Source organism: Mytilus californianus, unplaced genomic scaffold (assembly GCF_021869535.1).
Source record: "Mytilus californianus isolate M0D057914Y unplaced genomic scaffold, xbMytCali1.0.p SCAF_7, whole genome shotgun sequence".
Taxonomy (NCBI): Eukaryota; Metazoa; Mollusca; class Bivalvia; order Mytilida; family Mytilidae; genus Mytilus; species Mytilus californianus.
Genome location: NW_026262723.1, coordinates 113,889,625 through 113,901,509, shown reverse-complemented (window position 1 = coordinate 113,901,509; position 11,885 = coordinate 113,889,625). Strand labels below are relative to the sequence as shown.

General features: G+C 31.9%; 1 long non-coding RNA gene across 1 annotated transcript; it reads right to left on the bottom strand.

The window, feature by feature from the left end:
• Nucleotides 1-8,731: 8,731 nt before the first annotated feature.
• On the bottom strand, nt 8,732-11,405 carry LOC127709208 (uncharacterized). The gene is made up of 3 exons (XR_007985549.1): nt 11,071-11,405; nt 9,771-9,880; nt 8,732-9,102 (listed from the first exon to the last, which is right to left on the bottom strand). It is a non-coding gene; the product is annotated as an uncharacterized LOC127709208 (long non-coding RNA).
• Nucleotides 11,406-11,885: the final 480 nt, after the last annotated feature.

Sequence of the window (11,885 nt, the reverse complement as noted above, 5' to 3'; positions counted from 1 at the left end):
TTATTTTCAGTGATGGAACCTTTGCTCGTAAAAGTAGTTCATCATATGAACTAGTATAGCCTTCATATATAAATCGTAAAGCCCTTTCCTGATTTTTTTCTAATTTAGTGGTATTATTTTTGTTGCAAAAATGCCATGCCAAAGGACAAAAATTAAAATTATATAAAATAAATGAGTGGAAAATGGTCAATTTATTTAATTTAGTAAGGTCAATGCGCTTTAAAACATTCAGTTGTTGAGATGCTTTACGACAAATATTTTCAATGTGGTGATTAAAATTAAGTTGATAGTCAATATCAATACCTAAACGTTTGACAATCTCATCACAAGATATTTTTGCTGACTGTATATTAAAAACAGGCTTTTTTGCAAATGTTTAATTTCCAACTGCAATGGCTTGGAATTTATCAGGATTTGCCTGCATACAATTTAATCTAAACCAATCAATTAAAACAGCACTTTCTCTTTTAAGTGTAAATAATAAATTTTCAAAATTGTTGTCAGCATACGACATCAGCATAATTATACAGGGTACCATGTTTAAAAAAATATTGAATATGTCATTTATAAAAATATTAAATAATAGAGGTCCAAGGATTGAGCCTTGGGGTACCCCTTTCTGGATGTCAGCCCAACTGCTGAGTACTCCCTGAAGTTTGATTTGTTGCCTACGATCTGTAAGATAATTTTCAAGTAATTTCACTGATTTTGAAGAAAGACCGTAGGCAGATAATTTACTTAAAAGAATGTCATGCGGTAAACTGTCAAAATATATGTATAATGTACATGTTTGTGAAGTAAGTTGCCGGTTCGTTATTCATTATTACATATTCATTATCCAACTGGACGCGGGGCCTCGGTGGCCGAGTGGTCTTAGTAGTTACTACTGTAACACTAGCCAGTCAACACTGAGGTTGTGAGTTCGAACCCCGCTCGTGCGGGTGCACTCGACTCCAATCTTAATTGACTAGGATTGTCAGTTTTCATATCGAAGGTCGGTGGTTTTCTCCGGCTTCCTCCACTAATAAAAACTGGCCGCCACGAAATAGCCCAAAAGCGGTGCTTAAACGTGGCGTTAAAACACCAAAATTCAATCAATCAAATCCATCTGGACGCCAGTAGTGGGTTCGAAATTTTAAATTTGTCAGTCAAAAATAATAAAAACGAGACATTTAATAGAATTCTTAAAACGATAATTATGTTAAAAGAAAGATAGAAATCTTTGTCCTACAAATAATCAAAAATTCTTGTTGTCTCAGATATAACCCCTTATTCAGAACATAATTCCATCGTTATAGTTCATCAATCTTAAACGATAAAAGTGAATAAAGCCTATTATTTAATAACATGACTACGCCTGACATTTATACACGAAAACATTGACAATTTATGAACATGTGAAAACAAAATCTAACTACTAGTATGGAAAACCATTAATGGACATTTTGAAAACGCTTTTATTTTCAAAATATTTGTAAAACACTAATCGGGACCGCCCAAATGACAATGAGACCTTCTTGATCTTTAAATATCTATAAAATTTGGGTTACAGTTAGGCCAGGCATAAATATTAATACAATCAAAAGGATATCTAAACAAAAGTTTCATTTTCGGGGAACTTAAAGTGTCACTTTACTATAAAAAAAAATCAACGGAAAAGAACCTCTGCGTTAGATACACTTACCTGATCTTTCACTGTCATGACATTTATCACAGAGTTAGTTTATATGTAAATACATATACGGTAAAGATGAGTTTATTGTAAAACTGTGTTTTCAATATGTACAGAGGTCTCACAGTGCCATTTTTTTTTATGAAAAATAGTATAACAAGAAATATTGTGACGAGTTAAGTATTTAATTCTCAAGCGGGCCTTTTCAAAATTCCTGACAGGCTATCAAAATCCGTAAAAATAAATACGTATAGGAACGCCAATTAACTTAGGAATTTAAGAGATAAGCATGAGGCAATGTTCAAAAGTTGAAAATCGATTTTAATAAACAAATCAAGATAAAAATCGAAATACAAAAAGGAATTTGAATTCCAAACGGAGCAAGACCTGATGCGTATATGGTGAGCGTCTCCTACAACACATGCATCACCCACACTGTGAATCCAAACTCAAAATGTCAGAAGTTTTTCGATGCCTTCAGCTCATACATCCATTTGGAATAAACAAACTAAGACAAATTACCTCAAGGGATTTTCCGTTCATATTTAACAAATCGAATCTTATGAAGCGACACACGACAAGGTATTGCTCAACGTAGAGCACAACTATGTTCTCTTAACAACTTCTGAGGAGTGCATGTAATGTTATAAAACATACAATCTTTTCAAATGTATTCCCCCCTGTGAAATCTTACCTTCAGCATAATAAAAGTGATAGCAAAACAAAACTGCGTAGATATCTTTCATATATACAACCCTTTTTTCGTCGATAACGATTTAACACTATATTTGACAAATAATGTACCAGATCTAAAATATAAAAAAAAATGAACCAACTAACTTTTCGTTTAACGCCTTTCATTTTGTTAAATGCCTGAAAAAAATAGTCAGTCTATAAAATGCTCAATTCTCAAATGTTCGTTCAAACTAATAATTTCAGGCATTTTATTAATGTCTAAATTTAGAAAAAAATCTGTAAGGTATACATACATTTCCGTTCCATTGAATCAATGACTTTATTTTTGATGATTTATTAGTGTTAGAGTAATGGAAGCGAGAGACGAAGTTTAATGGATTAACAAGGTTGCGATTTTATGGTCATAATAAAGTTGTATGGTATTTTTTCATTTACCATCTTTATTTAAAATGTTTATAAAAAAAATAAAGTTTGTGACTGACTTTTTAATAAACATTGTATTGACAAAAGAGATATGTTGTATATTTAACACAAGAAGGTTTGATAAAGTACAAAGTTACATTGATTATTCTGAAGAGCTAGTAATCGATTTACATGCAGTTACATAAATCAACGGCAACGGTAGTGTTCTGAAATAACTGAAGAAGTCCGATAAACTCTTACACACCAGTTTCGTTATGAATAGAGTTCACGCAATATCCTCATACTTTCCATCTTGATTTGTATATTAGAGTTGGATTTACGAAGTTTAAACATGGGTTTACTAATATTGACTATTACTAGATTTGCCTTGATATCTTTTTGATTTACTTTTCGCCTGGTAATTTCTCAGATGTAGTTAACATTTTTTTCAATTAATAAGTCAATTTATATTTTGTGTTTTCTTTTGAAATATCTTCGGTGTTTGACACTATCTAAATAGAAAGTTTATCTTTCTATTTCCTTACAGTTTTTATGTTTTCAAAAGATTTATATCTTTGGCTTTAGAACTGAAGGTTGCACTTTGTAAATACAGCTGAATCACAATCACGCCTCTTTTGGGGAGATATATGATATTCATATAAATTTTGTTTTGTTTACCTACTGGTTCCCAAATATGATCTCTATGTTTCATCTCGTAAAGACATAACTTGGGAATGTTACCAGTATAAATATACATGAGTAGCGGCCAAATTGAAATATGAGAAAGACCCAAGTAAAGGGAAAGGTAGTACAGAATGTTTGTAGAATTTAAAACTTTCAGACGTTCGGGGCATATAAATGTTAAAAATATGCCGCACAGCCCTATATTTTGACCATTGAAAAAAATAGTAGTGCATATGAGCTTTCCATTCTCGTTTTTTACGAAATTTCATAGTAAAAGTGCTACAGTTTAAACCATAAAAGGAGTTCCTATGAAAAATTGCATTGTCTATAGTTACAAAATTGCAATTTGTAGGTCTGATGCAAACCTAATTAAGTTATTAATCGAAACTCGTGTTGTGTAGATTTCAATGAATGAAATAATACAACGGGGATGGTATCCCTTCTGGTGACATATCATTCGCCATAAATATAATTTGCCTTCTAGCCAGTGCTTCTGCTTTTGTATCGATTACACGATACATTTTGCATTTAAATGTTTTATTGCGTACAGTAATGTTGCAACTCCTTTAATCAAAATTGACTTTAACTTTTTATTATTCAACAGAGGTTAACAGTTATTATCTTATCGAACCAAAAATATATACAATAAAATTTGCTACATATTCTGACTTACATCTAAAAAAGAACAATGCCCATTTTGACGTAATTATTAATGATGAGTATTTAATATAACGCATTCTATTTTAAAAAGAGAATTTCTATTTTATTCTCTTTTTTCGATGTTTCCCATTTGCGTTACCAATATATTGAATCAAACATTTTACTGGCATGAGTGTAACAAATTTATTTGATGGTGGCATCAAAAACAAAGTTGGAGAAAAATCCTCCACATATGAACACTTTATACTTTAGCTGTAAAAGAACGTAAAATTATTTGTTAATAAGTATTGGGGAAATTATCCACAAAGTTGATAAACAAACAGATATCAATAGACTGGGGAAATTTCCCCAAAAAAGATGATAACCAAAAAGAAATCAATAGACTTGGGAAATGTCCCCAAAAAAGATGATAACCATCAAGAAATCAATAGACTTGGGAAATTTACCCAAAAAGATGATAGCCAAAAAGAAATCAATAGACTTGGGAAATTTCCCCAAAAAGTTGATAACCAAAAAGATATCAATAGAATGGGGAAATTTCCCCAAAAGATGATAACCAAATTTCCTCAAAAAAGACGATAAACAATAAGAAATCAATAGACTGGGGAATTTCCCCAAAAAGATGATAACCAAAAAGAAATCAATAGACGGGAGAAATGTCCCAAAAAAGATGATAACCAAAAAGAAATTAACAGTATGGGAAAATTTCTCCAAAAAGATGATAACCATAAGGATATCAATAGAATGGGGATATTTCCCCCACAAAGTTGATAGACAAAAAGAAATCAATAGAATGGGGAAATTTCCCCAAAAAGATGATAACTAAAAACAAATCAATAGAATAAGAAAATTTCCCCACAAAGTTGATAACGAACAAGAAATCAATAGAAAGTTGAAATTTTCCCAAAAAGATGATAACCAAAAAGAAATCAATAAAATGGGGAAATGTTCTCTTAAAGTTGATAACCAACAAGAAATACGCAGACTGGGGAAATTTCCTCACAAAAATAACAACCAAATAGTATTCAGTAGACTGGAAAATTAGCCCCACAGAGATGATAATCAAAATAAGTTCATAGGCTGGAAGAAAATATCCTTCAAAGGAAGCATTGAATGAGGAAACCATTCACACTGATAAATTAAAAAAAAACACAGATAAAGATGCTACAGTACACGAAATGGGATAATTTCCTTACAAGCTCTTGTTTTAATTAATATTTCAGCGCCTTTGGTAGTCGACTATACTGTAAGGGTTTTCTCATTGTTGAAGTCCGTATGTTTGCCTATAATTGCTAAAATCCACTTTATTTGAACTTTGGTGGATAGTTGTCTCATAGATAATCATACCAGATCTTCTTATTTGTATATAGCCATAAATTAACTCGTATACTTTAATTTGGTTAATTCCCTTCCCCCCCCTCCGTTCGAAAAGTTGTACACCCTTCATGGAGACCATGAAAATAAACAAAATGACACATTTGAAGTGAGTTGATAATCTTGCATATTCATGATCATGTGGTTTTAATCTGAACTGTTAAAGATTTACAGCAAATATTATAAAGCAAACATAAAGCAAACCAAATAAAACAGACTTAAATAGAAAATAAGCTCTTTCAGTTCTTTGATGTCCTCATACAACAGAAATAGATCATGTCTTGAGTTGGAGTCTTCTTTTCATGTCCCGTAAATAGATAAATTGGTGATACAAAATATTGCTACATGTACCAGACAGTGTGACTTACGTTATTCGGGTTTGCACATTAACACGATGGACGGTGTCGACAGCAGTTATCCCGATTTCACCCCAAATTAAGACCCTTGACTTCAACAATTTCAGCTTTTGAGTGTAAAATATACCATGAATAAAATAAATGGGGAATGTGTCCATGGGACACAGGTGATGCCCCCGCTTGCATTTCATATAAAGTTATGAAGGGACATAACTGAAGAACGGTAAAAGTGATGCTATCTAATTTTGTACTTGATTTGAGTTTTGTGGTAATAAGTATTGTGTATAAGTTTCATAACATTTGGTTGAAGCAAACTGTAGTTAGAGAACGGAAACGAAAAATTCAGCAATTTTTCTATTTATAAAGAGGCATAACTCTAGAACAGTAAAAGTGACGCCACCAAAATTCAAACTTGATCTGTATTTTGTGGTAATAAGCATTGTGTATAAGTTTCATAACATTTGATTGAGGCATGTTCTCTCACTAAATAATTCAAAATTTGGTGACTGTGTTGAACGAATCTATCCCATCGAACTTGAGATAAAGGATACAACATATACAATTAAGTCTATCTCATATCTTGACTTACATCTAGAAATTGACAATGAGGGTCAGCTGAAAACAAAACTTTACGACAAAAGAGATGATTTCAGCTTCCCAATTGTGAACTTTCCATTTCTATGTAGCAACATTCCAGCAGCGCCTGCATACGGAGTATATATCTCCCAGTTGATACGATATTCCAGGGCTTTTATTTTCTATCATGATTTCCTAGATAGAGGGTTGCTGCTCACAAGGAAGCTATTAAACCAAGAGGTCCCAGTGATGAAGTTGATGTCATCCCTTCGTAAGTTTTACGGACGCCATCACGAGTTGGTTGACTGTTATGGAATATCCGTTTCACAGATAATAACGGATATGTTCCTAATGTCGTAACTACAATCCCTTACCCTTTTCCCGCATGTGACCTACCGAATTAGACTTATTACCGGGTTTGTAATAACATGAGCAACACGACGGGTGACACATGTGGAGCAGGATCTGCTTACCCTTCCGGAACACCTGAGATCACCCCCAGATTTTGGTAGTATTCGTGTTGCTCAGTCTTTAGTTTTCTATGTTGTGTTTTTTGTACTATTGTTTGTCTATTGGTCTTTTTTTCTTTTTTAGCCATGGCGTTGTCTGTTTATTTTCGACATATGAGTTTGAATGTCCCTCTGGTATCTGTTGCCCCTCTTCATCGTATGGCGTTTGCATATCTCAGTTAACACGTTAATCTCATTCATTTTAATGCTTTACCTCATTAATGAGTTTGTACTTCTTTCACAAAAACTGCGCGAACAGAGTAATGAGGAATATTGATTACAATCGACACACTACATAAGTTTCACGGTCACCATTATATAAATAACACATAGCTGAGAGGGTGATAGAGCTGATTGTTACCCCGGAAAACATTGTCAACTGAGGCAAAACCAAGGTTGACAATGTCTTTTCGTAGGGTAACAATCTGCTCTATCACCCTCTTAGACACATATTGTACAAGAAAAGTCGTGTGGTCTGTACTTTTTACCGATGGTGCCCTATGTCCGATTGTGCCAATTTGGTCGACTATTGGTATGCCTGGCCGGTGATACTTACATAGCAGGAGACGCTTATCGTGTCGACGCATCCGATTTTCTTGATTCAAATAACTTGTATGCGAGTTAAGCAATTTACCAGCAAGATTTTATCACATGTTGATCGTTATGTAAAAATTTAAAAAAAAAAACAGGACGAAAGAAAGGAGTTTCATAATTTAATAGCTAATAGAGTATAGTATATCATAAAATGCTTTCAAACAAGAGGAAAATTCAATTAAAACTGTCTTGCATTTTGCACGACAGATCGTCTTCCTCTCCTTTCACAATGGATAATAATTGCAACTAACCTATCAATGCACTTTCAAATGTAACCCCAGCAAACACAAAAACATCTTTAAAATGTTTTTGAAATGTTGTGCCTAATGTCATGAAAATATCACAAAAAAACGTGAGAAAAACATTAAATGTATGGTAGAATATATATCGCTAAAACGTTTTCTAATATATTTTCTAAAATATTTGCATAATATAATTAAAATGTTGTAAAGAAATATCATGATAATGTGAAAAACAATGGCGTATAAAACATTTTGATAATCTTTTAAAAAATATTTTCTAGAAATATTTTCTGAACGTTTGAAAAATATCATGAACATCAAATAATGTTATAAAAATGTTTTTTGGATGTTTTCTTGCAAGCGAGACTGTGCCTAAAAAATGTTTTCAAAATGTTTTTGGTTGATATCTAGATCATATCAATAAAAAAATGTCTGTACTTTTAATTGAGTTTCCTGCTTTTTTAAATAACAAATTATTAGTTAAATTAATTTATACACAGTGATTAATTCTATATACAAACAAGAATAAATCAGTTGTTTTCCTAAGCATATGAAATTCACAATTCAAAGTCTCTAAAAACAAGAAGTATCTACAAATTTTGACACATCCAAAATGGCAGACACAACTCATCATGGTCAAGCCACTTACCAAATATGAAGTCATTCTGTTCATCAGCATTACTAATTAAAGTAATGAAAAATTTGAGAACATTCAACATTTTGAAATACAAAGTATAAGCAAACAGGAAACAGGTGCCAGATACAAAAATGTTCACACATCACAGTTCATCACTATCAAGCAGCTCATTAAATATGAACTCATCTTTATCTGCAGTTTTGGGAAAAACAGCACTTGATGAAAATATTTGTTGGACAAAATCCGACAAATATAGGTGGACAGACGACAGACAGTGCAAGAAAGCCCACATTCCAACCACAATGGTATAATGTTTAGTTTTTCACTCAACTTTTATTACCTATCTTATACACATCATGCATATGTCAACCTGAACATGCATGACATATATGCCATTGGACATTATGCAAACATTATACACATTTTTAAGTTCAAGTTACATTGACTAAAACTTGTGTCCCAAATTCAGATTTTTCAATACAACTTCTCTTTCTAAACTAAAACGATACACTTCTAATAGGGTTACATCTTAATTCAATAATCATTGATAATTGGCTGAACAGATGAGAACAAAACACCATTTTACATCAACTATTTGATTTATTTAAGAATACATTGAAAAAGTCAATCAAATGTCTTATTCAAAATCACTTGGAATGTCTTGTAGTGTCTTATATCTTTTTCTTGCTGTGCCATGCTTCTGAAAAAAAAATTAATCTTACATTCATATATGAACTTCTTGCACATTCCTTTATTATAGAACGATTCACGTTGCCTGAAGGATATACATCCCCTCCCCTTTAAAGTTTTGAAACAAATAACGATGATAGTCTGTCGGAAGGGGACGATAAATGGCTGACCGTGTTAAGAGAGAGCAATATGCCACGCTGAACTTCATTTAGTTATTAACAAAAAACACATAAAAAACTTTAGACTAGATATGTGTCCAGTCCAGAGTCTTATTTCATTATACTCGTTGATTGTTGTCTATCATATTTTTTTTCTTTTATTGTTTTGTATAAATCAGGCTGTTATTTTTCTTGTTTTTTTTTAGTTTTCATTAAATGCATTGTATAGGCACATAATAACTTATCGAAGTGTTACGCATTGTTTTCGCAATGATGATAATAATATAACTTAACTTCCGAGAAACACACAGATGTCATTAAATGAGTTGTTTATACATGTATGTATTTGAAATACTGTCAAAGGAAAGCAAATATGTTTATGAAAGCACACTGTTGGACTAAAAGATTGATTTAAATAAACTGCTTTATTGTATGCCCTTAATCTTGAATGTAATGCATTGTTTATGCTAAATATTTGAATTAAATATGGAATAACAGTAATTCTGTATGAAAATCTTACTTCAAAAAAAAATTCTCCTGAAAGGTTGTAGACATTTCAAAGAACCTGCGCCACTTCCAAATTGTAAACCTGCATATTGAACTTGTCCTTTGTGGCTTTTCTTTTAGCTCCTGTTAAAAAATAAACGATACATTGTATGTACATTGTGTGTATGAAGCAATAAATATAATTTTAAGCAACAGTTTATATTATCTTGCTTGTGCTGAAGTCTTACATAGTCTTTGTAATGTTCATTAAGCTGTTAAGGGAAATTTAATTTACTGTTTTGCAAATACATACATACACTGATTTTACTAGAAAAAAAATCTCCATATTCAAATGGTGCTTATATTAGTGTTATTGTAACTTGTTTGTGTGCCTCGGAAACAAGGTATTGAGTCATGCTTATTGCAATAGTTGTTGTTGGTTTAAGTCTGTCAAATTTCTTTTTCATAATACATGTATGTATTTAATGTAGGCAGTTAGTTGTTTTGTTTCAATTGTGTTGAGAAAAATTTAATATTTGTTTGTCAAGGCTTCAAAGTGGACTATATGGCATTGGTTTTCTCAGTTTTGAAAGCCGTACAGTGACTTATAATTTCTTTTATCCAAGTCATTTAAATTCTAGTGGATAGCTGTCTCATACACCTTATCGCTATTTCAGTATTTGGAAATCTGTCCCGCTTGAACTTTTTACGTCAGCATACGTCATACAATAATACACATTATCGCTATTCCCCCTTGACCCGAGAATCTATCCTGCTTGAACTTTTGACGTCAAACAACAATCACTTTTCTATTGTGGCATCAGATATTTTTTATGATGATGTCAAAATTTTAAGGGAACTTGTGACAGTTGTGTGATGTCCAGTAATGGCGGACAAATAGCGATAAGGTGTATTACTTTCAATTGTGGTGTCAAATATTTTCTAATATGACGTCAACATTTTACAGGAACTTTTGTGATGTCCATGGCCAGTAATGGCGGACAAATAGCGATAAGGTGTATTGGCAATCAAACACACAAGCCACATATCCTTATAATTTTTTTATATCAATGAACAAATTCATAATTGGTGTACGTAGATGCTTGAACAGTGGCGGATTTAGGGGCCCCGACCCCCTTATGGAGCTACTTATAAGATAAATGTATAGACTATTTACAAGTATCACTCCAAACGTTTGCTTGCCTTGGGCAGGGGCCCCCTTTTTTCAAAACCTTGATCCGCACCTCCAGAAACAGATGTAATTTGGTTCCGATTATGATTGAACACACACAATGAATGCACAAGTTTCATCTTAACAGATTAATCATTCTTACCAAGTGAGTATATATCGCGTAACAAACAATTTTCTTGGCTCTCTTTGTTGATATCCTGTCTTCGTTTCGAAATTCAAATTTCAAAATCATTTCCGGTGATAAATCAAAAGTCGATTCCGGAAAAGGTCGGTTTTCCGTAAGGCATATAAACGATACGAAAATTGAACTTAGTACAGTTACAGTTTTCATTTCTTAATTTCTAAAATATACACGAACGAAATGAATAAACATTAAAGAACGGTGATTGTTTATTAATACATTATAGCTTAATTTAATGTTGACTCTTTTGAATTTTAATATAAGAAGGAATAAAATCTGACTTCAAGGATCTTCAAGATATCAATTAAGGATCCATAGTATCTTGCTTGTCATGATATTGATGAAATGTAGTACTATATCTTATCCTGAAAAAACGAGCTAATTCCACAAAACGTTGTTTGTGGGGTTTTGAATAAAGTTTAAATAAAATGTTATTTTCATATCCGTAAAATGTTGAATAAAATATCAGTAAGACTATTAAGTAATGTGTATGTCAGAATATTTGATAGAAAACATATTTACTCTAAATGTTGTTAAAATATAAAATACCAATTGAAGAAAATATTATTTTTTTTATATTATAAAATATCTACGGGATATTTTAGAACAATGTTTGAGAACATGAATAAAAGATATTAGCAAATAATATTTTGTTAATGTTGTAAAAACATTTTACTTAAATGTTAGAAATAAAACATTTCATAAAAAATAAAATAAACATTTTTTTTATGTTTAAATGATATCTTATTGAAATATTTTGTGAGAGACGTCCATAT